Source organism: Ambystoma mexicanum, chromosome 6q (assembly GCF_040938575.1).
Source record: "Ambystoma mexicanum isolate Mex_15411 chromosome 6q, UKY_AmexF1_1, whole genome shotgun sequence".
Lineage (NCBI taxonomy): Eukaryota > Metazoa > Chordata > Amphibia > Caudata > Ambystomatidae > Ambystoma > Ambystoma mexicanum.
In genome coordinates, this window is record NC_090937.1 from 1,505,913,271 (window position 1) to 1,505,926,885 (window position 13,615).

The window sequence follows — 13,615 nt, forward strand, 5'->3', positions numbered from 1 at the left end:
CATGTAACTTGCGCACCAAAAAATAACAGAGATTTCTGAGCCATTCTGCTTACAAATCCCCATTTATTAAACAGAGATTAGCAGGCAGAATGGCACACAAATCCCCGTTTTTTGGAACACAAATAACATGCTCAATCCCTAGAAGAACTGTTTTAATTTTATATCATAAGGTTTACTATTAATGCTTCTCCTCACCACTAGCTCACTTTCTACTCTCATCTGAACCGCAGTTTAGTAACACACAAATAGAAGAATAGCCTTCCCAACTAATTGTAGATGCCCAATGCACAATCACACGTCACCACATACATCTTTCCCATCATACTCAGACACTCATACACACAGCACACACACATTGCAGAACGGACCAACCCATACCTTCTTTTTTTTTTAACAGACCCCAAAGAATGCCTACGAAAAAGCAAGTCCGTAGAAAGCAACGCAGAAGTAGAGCAAATCAAAATAAAAGTGTCCAAAATAAGCATCCATCTCTACCAGAGTTTGTACAGAAAGTTCAAACAAAACAGCTAATACAGTCATTTAGCGAAACAAAACAAGCTTCCAATACAGAAACTTTGCCTCCTCTATCCAAATGTAAAACGAAACAGAAAATGATTAACAAGAATTTGGCTACCACTACTGCTAAAACTGCTCGTATAAATCTTGATATACTAGCAAGTAACCATACCAAAAAAAGCATTTTAGCAAAAATGTTCCACCACAGAGTCCTTCAGAATCTTATAAAAACAGGAGACAAATCATCCATAACCCTTCAAACCTACCGTTGAAAATGAATCTTAGAATCTTAAAATAGACAGTGCAATCCTTCTTAAAAGAAAGTTATTCATTTTAGTGTTAAACAGAATGAAAGCACTAACAAAACTAACAACTTAATTATAATTACAAAAAAAGCTTCTCAGTAAACGGAATGTCAACAAAAATAACTTCTTAAATATTTGTGGAGGTGAATGGAGTCACACCACGAGCACAGAACCATATTTTAATGAAGAAGCATACAAACAAAACCAAACAAACACAATTGCCATACGTAGCAGTGGACGAGGTTATGAAAAAATCAATAATACCATAATGGAACAAGGATTACTGCTTACGAAAATATCCCCAGGAAACTCAGAATTACCTCTCCATTTGACTGAACCAAAATGTCGAGTATACAAATGGTCATGCACGTCAATGTGTAACATTCCCTAAAAATCTTTCAAATCTTTACGCCATTTCCTCAATCAGTATGTGAAAGGCACACACAAAATCAAAATGAAAGTGCAGCAAAATATGGATGCCTGTCCAGTGCGCAAATACACAGGACTACAAGGACATTCATTAGCCTGCATTTCAGGACCTATTTGCCAAAGCACCTTCCATCATATCACAATGATATGAATACATCATTCAACTATAAGAAATCTAGTCTATAAACTGAACTATGCTAAAAGTCCTGCTTTAGCATTAGCCAATTTAAATAACACTCTTCTACATGGTAAACCCAAAGACCTACTCAAAGAAATCGGCCATATCCAGAGAAAATATTTTGGAAGTGAAAGCGACTTACAAAATGCAATAGCTTCACAACAGACTAGCAACAATTCTGTACATGGCAACCTCTTACTACATACATACAAAAAAAAAAATACTAAAATTTAAAAATACATCCACTGAAGCACCAAAACATGTGTGTACGTGTTGCCACAGAACTTTTTATAAAAGTAACACACAAACTGTAGACGTAACATACAAAATAGAAGACAATGAAGATTCCAAATGGTTTGAATTAGCTCTCTACCTTATAGCAGAAAACAAATACGAAATAACTGACCCCTTAATACTTTGCAGTTACTGCACTACAAAACTTGAAACAACCAATCTCCTTCACGTGCTATCACAAATAACTTGGAATTATTCCCACTACCAAAACCCCTGCAACAACTCAATTTATACGAGAGCATTATAACTCAAACAGTGCACCCATTTCAAGCAATAATATGCCTTCATCCAAAAACAGCAAAATTACCTCCCTCTGAATTGGTGAAAGGCATTTGTGGCAAAGTAGTTTATTTACCATTAGATCTGAAAGAAAATGTGCACACTCTGGGAGTGCAACGTCCAATAGAGCAATCCTTAATTGTCTTAGTAAATGGTGTACCAACAAAAGACAGAAACATTTGGCAACAACTCATAGACTTACATAAAGTTAGACACACCTTGCAATATCTAAAAGACAATAATGAATACTACAAAGAAATAAATATTGAAGAAAACTTAAGGGAAACTACTGAAATAATTCAAGAGTCACCAGAAACTGGTCAATTTGAACTTCTAGAACCTGCTACTGTATCCAATATTTTAGACCATTATACAATTTATTCATTACACTATGACATTACACACATTATTATCTATGACACCATAGATGATGCACTAGAAACGTACCAAATGTGACAAACCAAAGGATCACCAATCAGCATATGTGAAAAATGTATAGAAGCACATGCTTTTCCTCTACTCTTTCCTAATGGCAAAGGGGGAAGGTACAATGATAGACTCACTCAGATAACAGCATCAGAATACCTCTCGTTACGAATGTATTCTGAAGATCCCAGATTTAGACAACATGTGGAATACATATTCCACCTACTCTTTGAAAGTGAACTAGCAACTCTATGTTACAGATTTGCACACATATTGAAAACAATCAGGAACCCACTTTCAAAATATGTCAGCTACGCAATTAATACAAAAAGTGCAAGAGAAAGATGAGTTTTTACCATCAAGCATTACAAATCTGTTAGCAAACATGCGTGGTACGAAAGAGTACTGGTTCAGATGTCACGGAGATGTACGTTGTATGATAAGAAACTTTGGCCCACCCACTTGGTTTGTCACATTAAGCTGTGCAGAATATGCATGGGAAGATGTACATGATTTCCTATGCATATCAATCAAAAATAAAACAAACATAGGCATGCTAATACCTGGAGAACTTTGCTCTCTAGATCCTATTAATGTTTCAAGATATTTCCATCATCGTTTCATTGATATGCTACACTTTATTGTAATAAAACTGTTCCTCCACCCGGTGAAGTGCAACACTACTTTTGGAGAAAAAGAATACAAAGCCAGAGGAGCACCACATATCCACATGCTTTTATGGATTAAAGATTCTCCTAAATTTGGTTAAGACAGTGATGCCACTGTCTTACAGTTTATTGAAACACATGTCACTTGTGAAATTCCATTGGAAATAACAGATAGTGATCTTCATGCACAAATTGTACAATTTCAAAGACACACATGTGGCAAATATGTTCATTGCAAATACAAAAACAAAGGGTAATACTACACCAAAAGCTGCTTTGGTTTCCCTAGACCAGTTACAGAAACAGGTGAAGTGGACAACTTCATGTCTTCAGTTAGACATAGTGTTAAAGGTTAATCACCTAAGAACAAGTATTACATAAAAAGAAAAGAAGAATCAATCTATATCAATGATTACAATGCAATCATTGCCCTCTTATGGAATGCAAACACAGATGTGCAATGCATTGCAGACAGTTCCACTGCAGTTGCTCGATATGTTACAGCCTACTTAACAAAAGTAGAAAAAACAGAGCTTCAAGACCTCTGGAATGACCTATCATCGGACAAAACACAGTCTCAGAAATTGTACAGCTTAGGCATAAAAATGCTCTCTCATAGTGAATGTGGCTCTTATGAAGCTACAGATTGTTTAACCGGTACCGCTTTGTATGGAAAATCTGAAACTATAGTATGGCTAAGTCTTGGTCCTGCTAAATCTAGAAAAAGAGTTCTCAAATCATACAACGACATAGAAACAATAGCCAAATGATCCCAACAGCGAAGACATTTTGAAAAACAATTTACTGGACACATACTACCCGAACAGGAGTACCACTTCTGAAACCATGTACCACATTGCCCAAAACTTCACATACAAAAATATTATAAAACCCTATGAAAAAAATGGTAGATATAGAGTGACAGATTTTGAAGGCAGCTTAGAGAAACTTACCAAACGAAGCTTAATTAATCATAAAAAATTGTCATTAAAAACTCCTCAACCTAAAGAACTATATTACATGTCCCTGCTACAACTTTTTAAACCATGGAGAAAAGAAGAAGAGATACTAGAAAACTATGGACCTCATTATGACCCGGGCGGTAAGGGCACTGGTGCCAGTAATCCCTTACCGCCCAATTCCGAGGTCCCTTTGCGGGTCCCTTTGCGGGTCCTGTCCTTATGGGTAATTACGGTACTGCAATTTGCGGTACCGTAATTACCACCTTCCCCATTCCCATTGAGCACTATGGGGAAAAAATGGGAATGGGGAAGGGCCATGGTGAATGGGGAATTACCGCCCCCGCAAACCCTAGAATGGGGAGGTAATTACGCCATTCACCATGGCGGAATCGGTAGTTTGCCGGCGGCAACCATGGCGCAAATAGCGCCATGGTTACCGCCTGGGTCGTAATGAGGCCCTATGACTCCTAAGAAGACGCTTTCAAAGCAAATGAAAGCACTATCACCGATATAAACTTTACGCAGTACAAAACAATGTTGCACAATGAACAGCAACACGAAGAAGAACTCCAGGCCCAACTATATAAGGACACTCCCGACAGTAGTCAACCTTCTGTAACAGGAAGTCAAGAACCACTGGGACAGCCACTAATAGCAAATGAGGCAGAATTAGCTATGACAGAAGTAGAGAACACCATGTGTCACTATGAAGAAGATACAGAAGACTTAACTGTACTACAATCAAAACTGCACAAAGAGAGCGTACCATTTTCAAGAAGTAACAAAAGAAATTGCACATGGTGTACAACATGAAAATAAAGAATGCACCTGCCAAAATTACTACTATACGACAGTGGTGAAGCTGGTTCAGGCAAAACATTCCTAATCAAAATCATCAGCAAGTTCCTTCAACAATTGACAAACAACAAACTGTCAGCTGTTGCAACTGCCCCCACAGGTTTAGCTGCCTACAACATAGGCGGTTTCACTTTACACCGATGACCACTCCTTCCAGTAGAACACCAAAACACATTAGAATATTGCAAACTTTCTACAGAAGCTGCAATGGAACTAGGCAGTGTTAAAACAAATGAAAATTCTACTCATAGATTAAGAGAGCATGGTCTCCAACCTAATGTTAGCTTTGATTCATCTCAGATTGCAAGAAGTACTTAAAACAAACTACGAAGAGCTATTTGGAGGAAAACACATTATTATTTTCGGAGATCTTCTACAATTGACACCAGTGAAAGGTGAACCTATTTTAAAAACCTTAGGACACAAACTCTGCCGTAAAACTGTTGGCAGCATAGGAAATGTCAACCTTTGGCAACATTTCCAATACAGAGAATTAACAGAAAACATGCGCCAATCTGCAGACCTCACTTACGCCAACAGTTTAAAAAGTATTAGAGTTGGTGTACTATCTCAAGAAGCACAAGCAATATTAAAAACCCAGCACATCCATGCACTTCATGGCCATAATTCATGTGTTACTGATGTCATGGAACAATTAGCACGCAAAAATGTCAATTGTATGCCCTTGATGCCAACTCTTGCAAGCTGTTCCAAATTCAATGAAACAATGTTGAAAAAAGAAATGCAACCAATAGAAAAATCCACACAGCTGGTTTGCAGAAAATATTAAAATTATCCTTAAACTGTAGAGTAATGCTTAAACAACGTAACTTTGATGTGGAGCAAGGACTAGTTCATGGAGAACTGGGTACAGTTGTTGGCTTTCAAATATACCCACGTGACAACAACATTCAGTTTGTCAATATTCTCTTTGACAAACATTCAGAAGTAAAAAAGATGCGCTCAACTCAACAGCTTGATTCATTCTCTTCAAAGACATGAATGTACACAGAGAACAATTTTCTCTAACTCTAGCATACGCAGTCACCATTCACAAATCACAAGGGCTTACCCTAGACAAAGCATTGATAGATATATTATTGGAACACAGTCTTTAAAGAAGGCATGAGCTACGTAGCACTATCACGCTTACGTACACTTGAAAGTCTATTTCTAATCAATTTTGATGCAAGTAAAGTAAACGCTAATATTCCTTGCATTATATAATACAATAGACTACGTTCACTATAAACCCCATCTAAAAACATATCCTGTTCCACAAAAAGGAAAACGGTGTAAAAGAAAACTAATTCAAACAGAAATGCAACAGGATCTCACTGCAAATCCTCAAAAGAGAGTAAAAGAAGCTAATACTTCATCAATTACCACAACCAAAGAAGAACCTATTACTAAAAGTAACTCAGGGATACTGTATACAAGCAACACACAACCCGAAAAAATGACTTGGACACAGGACTATCTGGTCCATTCAAATGTTCAAATATAACTGGTGTAAATTGCTACGTAAATGTAGCAATGAATATTCTATTTCAATTGCCACCAATTGTTGACAACATTTACTAACACAGTACAGACCAATTGTGTTTGCAAATGTTAGTCCTTCATAGAAACGCAACAAATAATCCTGACAACAAGTATGGTGTTCATGGAATAAGACAAGAATTGGACTATTGTGCTGGAATGTTGAAATTCACTATAAACTCACAAGAAGATCCACAAGAATGTCTAATGTACTTACTACAAGTACTGGAAAACAAAAACATACCAGATTTCATACATGTGGAAACATACATGCACTCTCTGCTACAATGTGGCACATAAACAAATCCCTAATGATCGCTTTGTGTATGTATCCATACCTAATTGTGAATACGTTCCATTTCAGCAACTTCTACAAAATTCAAACCATGGTAGATTATGTACTACCTGCAATTCAGATAATTGTGCCACCTTACTAATACAAACACATAGTAAATACGTAATACTAATGCTTCTACGTTACAATGCAGATGGTATTAAAAACTACTGCAAGCTGACTGAATTCACACATGGTCAAGTATCACTTGGTAAGAAAACCTTCACAACAAGAGGTATAATCTACCACGTATACGTCACAACCAATGCAGGTCACTAAACTGCATATATAAAAAAGAAATGTGGATGGATCGAATGTAATGATTGTACCATTACTGTAAAGCAGAGATTACCTGCAAATCTTACAAACACGTATTTAATCTTTTTAAAACCAAAATGCAATAACTAATCTGTACTTAAACATTAACAAAACTTAAAATAAAAAACTATAACCAGTTAGAATACGCTAAAAGGTATCTAACTGCCCCAAGATTTTGCAACAACAAAACAGATAAATCAATACCACTAAATTATAACAAAAAATAGACAGTTAGAATACAGGTATCTAACTGCTCCAAAAATCTGCAAAAAGCCAACAGTTAGAACATTAGCCAGAAACAACAAGTGAACACTGAAAACAAACAAAAAAATGGACTTTAGCATAACAAAAAATGTTTTTTTTAAACCTACATGGATTTTTTTTTTTCCACAGACCCAATGATTTGAAAAACAAACACAGAAACTGGGCAAATTGCACAGTACACTGGTTTGTAAACTACTAGATGTGACGGTCGAAAAAAAGCTGAAATATCTATTATGCAATGTAATAAGTCTTTATAAAATGCATAACATGCTCTTTTCTTTTATCACAGAAATTGAAAAAGAATATGTGCTCCAGTTACCCAACTCATGAACAAAATATATCTAATCTCAAAAAATCAAACAGTAAGTATACTCCAAGACAACGCATAAATACTGCTGCATAACAGAACCATTGAAGCAAAAATCCAACCACACAATGCAATACAAAAAGTTTATTTCCATGGATATGTTATACTGCAGTGCTTGTTACCAAACTCTACAATCTTGATGACATGACATAGCCAAAACTTCACATACAAACTATACAAATCAAATAGTACACAAACTGTAGATTTGTAAATATTTGATAGATATTTGATTCTATGGGTGTGATCTATGAGTGTGATATTGTCACGACCTCAAACCCAGACTATGCTTCTTGGGCACCATGGCCCCCGCCTCAGTACTGTCCCAAGTCCAGAAAGACCCACACTAACCCGTTGCGGGTGCCTTGGACGCAATCCTGGCGCCGTTGGCACCAGGTTCACTTGGCAAGTATCGTTTCCAATGGACAATGAGAGAACATGGCTGCCCCCACAAGAATTATCGGGGAACTGCAAGAAGCAGGCTAGCTTTAGGGTGGGGTCCGCCCCAAAGACACCTAGAATACCTGCCGGGTATTTAAACCACGCCCAACCTGAGGCACGTGCTTTGCGTTATTCTGCTTTTACAGCGTGACGTTCACCGGGTCCTGCTCTGTATCCTGGCCTGCTTGGGCGAACAACTTGGAAGAACATCGCTGTCCTTACCTGCTCAGCTCCATCTCTTCCATCGAGTCGGAGCCTTTGAGGACTTTTCCATCGGTCCCTAGCTACATCTTCAGGACAAAAGAGGCACGAATTAGAAGCTACTTAACATCTCACCTGGAAGGCTTCTGCCATTCCGAAGATCACCTTTGGTGTTCTGTCCAAATACATCGTCGCTTCCAGGAGTTCTCTGCGACCTGCGAAGAAACAAAGCACAGGTCAGTCAACTTGCAAGGACGCTTTCAGTGCCGCATGTAGAGCATTCTTACCTTCTCGAACTCAGTTGTCGGCCTCTGCAATCTCCATCAGCCTCTGCAAGACAAGAGAAGAAGGTTACTTGGACATTCATCAATATAGACTTTATAAAAAAAAACACTAAAGACTTACCTGAAAGGTGGAGTCCCAGCCGGTCTGGACTCCAGGCAAACGACAGTGAAGTAACTCGATGGATCAAGCCAACAACGACGCGCCCCTGCCTAGTACGGCAGGACGGAGAGTGCTACATTACAAAAATCAAGGTGAGCGAAGTTCCAAGGGGAAACTGCAAGGGAAAACTGGGAGGTGGGCTGCAGGAGAGAAGGAGAAGTCGCTAAACCGCCCCTCCAATCTTCTAGAACTGATTCATGGCAGAACGAAGTCCAGGGAAGGTGCCGAGAGGCCAGAGGTGTCCCAGACCAGTCCAGATGAGTCCCTGTGTATACAAGGTGAGCGCTACAGATATGCTGTGGTGGTTGTGGCCAGGGCCTAAAGTCTTGGGTGTATAGCCTACGGCCTGTGGCCACAACCACCGCAGCATATCACACCCATAGATCCCACCCATAGACTCAAACATTTTAACAGTCTATATGGACCCACCCATAACACACTTTTTGCAAAGTTTGGTGAAAATTCATCCAGGGAGAACATATAAGCCACTCATGGTGGCTTATAACTTCAGTGCATATAACTTCAGTCGTGGGTGCATGGCCATCCATGTCGAAAGCATAGTGACACATGTAACCTGCTGAATCAATTTCCTCATTTGCAGCACTTGCTCTCCAGTGGCATAGGGCAGGTCCAGTAATTACAAGAACAAGATATTGAAAAACCCTCCGTTTGATCCTATTTGAGGTCGGGGAACTTCTCACTCTCTCCAGCAGGACAGACTCTGAAGGAGATATACTGGAAAACAGAAATCAATAGACACATGCTACACACATGGACTAGCCTGAACACATATCAAAGGGCCTTTGAAGATGTAGGTCTGAGAAGCAAGAAAGGTTAGTGTAATCAGTAGGCAACATTAGCTCAAGTGTGGAAGGATAAGTATTGGACCCCCTAAAGTAGATTTGTACATATAAAAGCGGGGATCTCTGACTCTTTTTCAATTTATCGCTGCACTTCAACATTTCAAGAAGCATTTGGTTGGAGCCAGCTGGGAAAACAGTCCTTACCAAAGTCCTACAATTGTAAGGTAATGTTGGTGTTTCAAGATAGAAGTGAGCTCTTCTCTCTGGCCAATCCAAATGCAAATTGGGTGTGACCTGCTGCTGGAGTAAGATCTGACTCTCTGCCAGCTACACTGGCACCCATGGCCTCACTGGAGGTGAAGGGTCCCTGAAGGTGTTTGCCAGACTCACCCTTGTTTTAGGAAATGAGAACAAGGACTCATATTGTCTCTGAGCCCCTGGATTGGCACTCACTGAAAACTGGGAGACACATCAGACAGGTCCCCTTTATTTAACCATTGAACAGCTGTGTGCCATAAGTTTAGAACATTCATCACATTTGGATCATCAGAACCCACCAGTGCTTATTTTGCACTCTGTTTCTCAATCTGCAACTCCCTCGCTTAAATTGTTCCCTGATTCAACGTTGGTCCCTCGGGACTGATTAGGTCACCTTGTATTCCTTTATCTTGCACAAGACAGATAATTTTACAAACATTGTGGATATTGATTGCCTTTCATTCCAGTTTCATTTCAGAGATTGCACCTTGCTATTTCTTGCATACACCATGTCCTTATCACAGGAGTGGGTTTTGCATAGTGTTGTTCTATTTAGGTATTTGTGCATATGGTATGTTTAATTTAAGTAAATATACTTTAATAGAAACTCTTTGGGACATTCCTTTATTTTTGACTGTTATACATTGTTGTTTGGGTTGCTATTGTTTCACATTCACAACTCTCATGAAAGTATAGCCTGCCCTCAGCCCATATTACTCCAAAAGACAAAGGAGATACTGTCTAACTGTGCATGTTTCACCTGTATAATTTGAATCACTCTTGTTTTGTAGATGTTTGAGGGCTGAGAAAGCGGTTGAGCCACCACTTATCTGTGTACTCCTGTGTAGCAGAAATCATTTCATTTCAGGATCAACTAAGAAGTGTACAGAATCCCCATAAAGGTTTGGCTAAGCAAAAAAACACATTGGCTGTCAGTGCATCAGAAGAATTAATTGCATCTGCACCAGCACGTACCTAATTGGAGCTTGGCACTAGTTTGTAAGGTCCAAACTGGATTAGTGATGAAGGATTAGAAACAATCATTTTGGGTGAACATTTTCAGTGAATATTGGGGAATACATTTTGGCTAGTTTGTATTATAAACAACCTGTTCCTGATGTGTCTACTCCTACTGCAGTTAATCGTGAGTGAACTTATAATACTCTTCTTTGGAACTTGTCAGAAAAAAGGAAAGCTTTGCTTACAGGTAAATAAGCAAAAGGGTGGTTGGATGTAGCTGTAAATGTTTACATGTTTTATTTTTTTTGTTTTTTTTATTAAAAAATGTTACGCTTCATTACAAACCTTTCATAATACAGTCCCTCCCTCCAAACCAACCAGCTCCTTACATAATCCTTCGAACTTTCTTAAACTAAAACAACAGGCATACATTAAACTGTCAAGAAACAGAAATAAACACTTCCCCATATCCCATTTTAAGTCTAAATCCTCAATAAAAAACGTTGTGATAGCCAGTACCACTGATACTATTTCACCCAACAGAGACCACTCCCATCATTCCTCTTTTATTAGGGTCCTATACTCAAACAAAGCATCACTTAAAAAAGTCCTCCTCCTCATCTCTAAGCCACCACAGTCCAACAGGAGATGTTTAGTTGTTTGAACCTCTGCCTTACAGTACCTACACAAGGGTGAATCAGCCGCCTTGTCCCTTCTCTTCCATAGAGTTTCATTTGTCAGGAGAATATTCAATCTCAACTCCCAAAAGGTTCCTATATCTATAAGAAGGGAATTTTACCAGGTACTTTGGCATTTGGTTAATGGCCCTCAGCTCCATCGAAAAACTAATGGAGACTTTAAATGCAGATGTCACATCCATGGTCTCTATCCAATCAGCCCTTCTCAACTGGGTTTTGGCTTTGTCCGGGATATTCAACAATGTCTCCTCATTCAAACCCATATTTTCCATGTCCTCTCTACACTTAAGTTTCCAGGAGTCAACAGTTTGGTCCCTTACTACCCCCACCTCATTCTTATCACTCTTCAATATATCCAGGACCGGGGCACTATTCTCCATCATAGTTTTCCTATACAGACATAGGGACTTACACTTAACCATAGAGTGACTGCAGTTCCAATTCGAATTTAATTAGTGTGACAGGCAAGCAATTTGCAGGTCCATCACTCTCCTCCAAAACATCAGTTCCAACAAATTCCAAAAGGCCAGGGAAATCCTCAATGCTGTTTCTGCTCCATACAGTAAAATGGAGCACCTTTTGTTTGTAAAAGATTAGAATAGGGACCAGCGTGAATCTGCCAAATGTTCTTAATATTACTTTTGTCTGTGTTGCCAATCTGATGCACTTACGATTTAGGTCTTCAATCCATAACTTCTCCTTTATGTTGTTATTTTTAAGCATACCCAGGTAAGTTATGTCTTCTACACACTCAATCTTCAGTGTGCCTATATGCCACACCAAATTGGGGTTTACTTTCATTCTGATGCTGGTAAAAACCATGATTTTCATTTTGTCTGCATTTATTCACAACTCAGGGCTCTTAAAGTACACCTTTAGATGAGTAAGTCTCCTTTGAAGGTCTATTGGTGTACAGTCTATTACCACCAAATCATCCGGGTACATAACCAAAGCATTATTCTGCCTGTAAAGTTGTGGAGGAAAGGCTCTAACACCCTCTTGGCTTAAAGCCATGTCTGTGAGGAATAGATTAAAGATAGAAGGTGCCAAGGGGCAACCCTGTTTCAATCCCCTACCAGTTGGGATAGACGATAAAAGTAACGCCCTGGCAGTCAGTCTCACCTGGATTGAATTTCAGAGTAGAGGCTCTTTATGGATTCGAAAAGATCCGGGGGACAAGCAAGACAGATATATTCTCGTACAATATCTCTCTATTGATATTGTCAAAGGCTTGAGCCAGATCAATAAAAGCTATATAAATGTTTTGGGAGACTCCATGGCTCTTATCTTCAGGACATTGAGGAGCAAAAGATTAGATTAGTTCCCACTCCTGGAACCAATCCTGTTTGTCTAATCTCAAAATGCCTCGGTTCCCTAACCCATGAGTTTAAATGTTTTAACAGAATTGTGGCAAAAATGTTCCCAAGAGAATCCTGGAGAGCGATGGACCTATAATTTCATGGGTTATCCCTTTTCCCTTTTTTATAGATAGGGACCACTAAGGCAGTCCTCAAGGATACAGTGACCTCTCTTACAGCCAATATTCGAGTAAACAAAATCAGACAAAAATATGACTAGCACTCCGGACTCTGTCTAATGATATAATTGTTTAGAACATCCGGCCCGCTGCTCTCGGTGTGTTTTGGAAAAGCAATTTCCCAGGGGACCAAACACACTTTTGCTGGGAGAAGTCGTTGTTGGTCCGATGATGAGAAAAGGTTGGTAAATAATCGAATCCAGAACTTCTCTTGCATCGTTAGTGTCATAGTAGCCAGTTAAATTGTGGTATTCTTATTCAGTAGCATCCAGTGATACCGCGTATTTCTATTAGCCAAGGCCCTCATCATGGTTTCAGCATCTTCTTGATACCTCCAAGCCCTAGAATCCATCAGCCAATTCCTATCATGCTGTTTCCTTATTTTCCTTTGTCTCACTTTATCTCCATATTGCTGCCGATCTATAACTCCTAAATCTGACCTTAGCTCTACGTTCATCTGTCTCACTGCCATACTTGACACGAGTAACCTCTTCAGATCAGATTGACCCCTAAAGCGGGTTTCTGCTGGAAGGCCA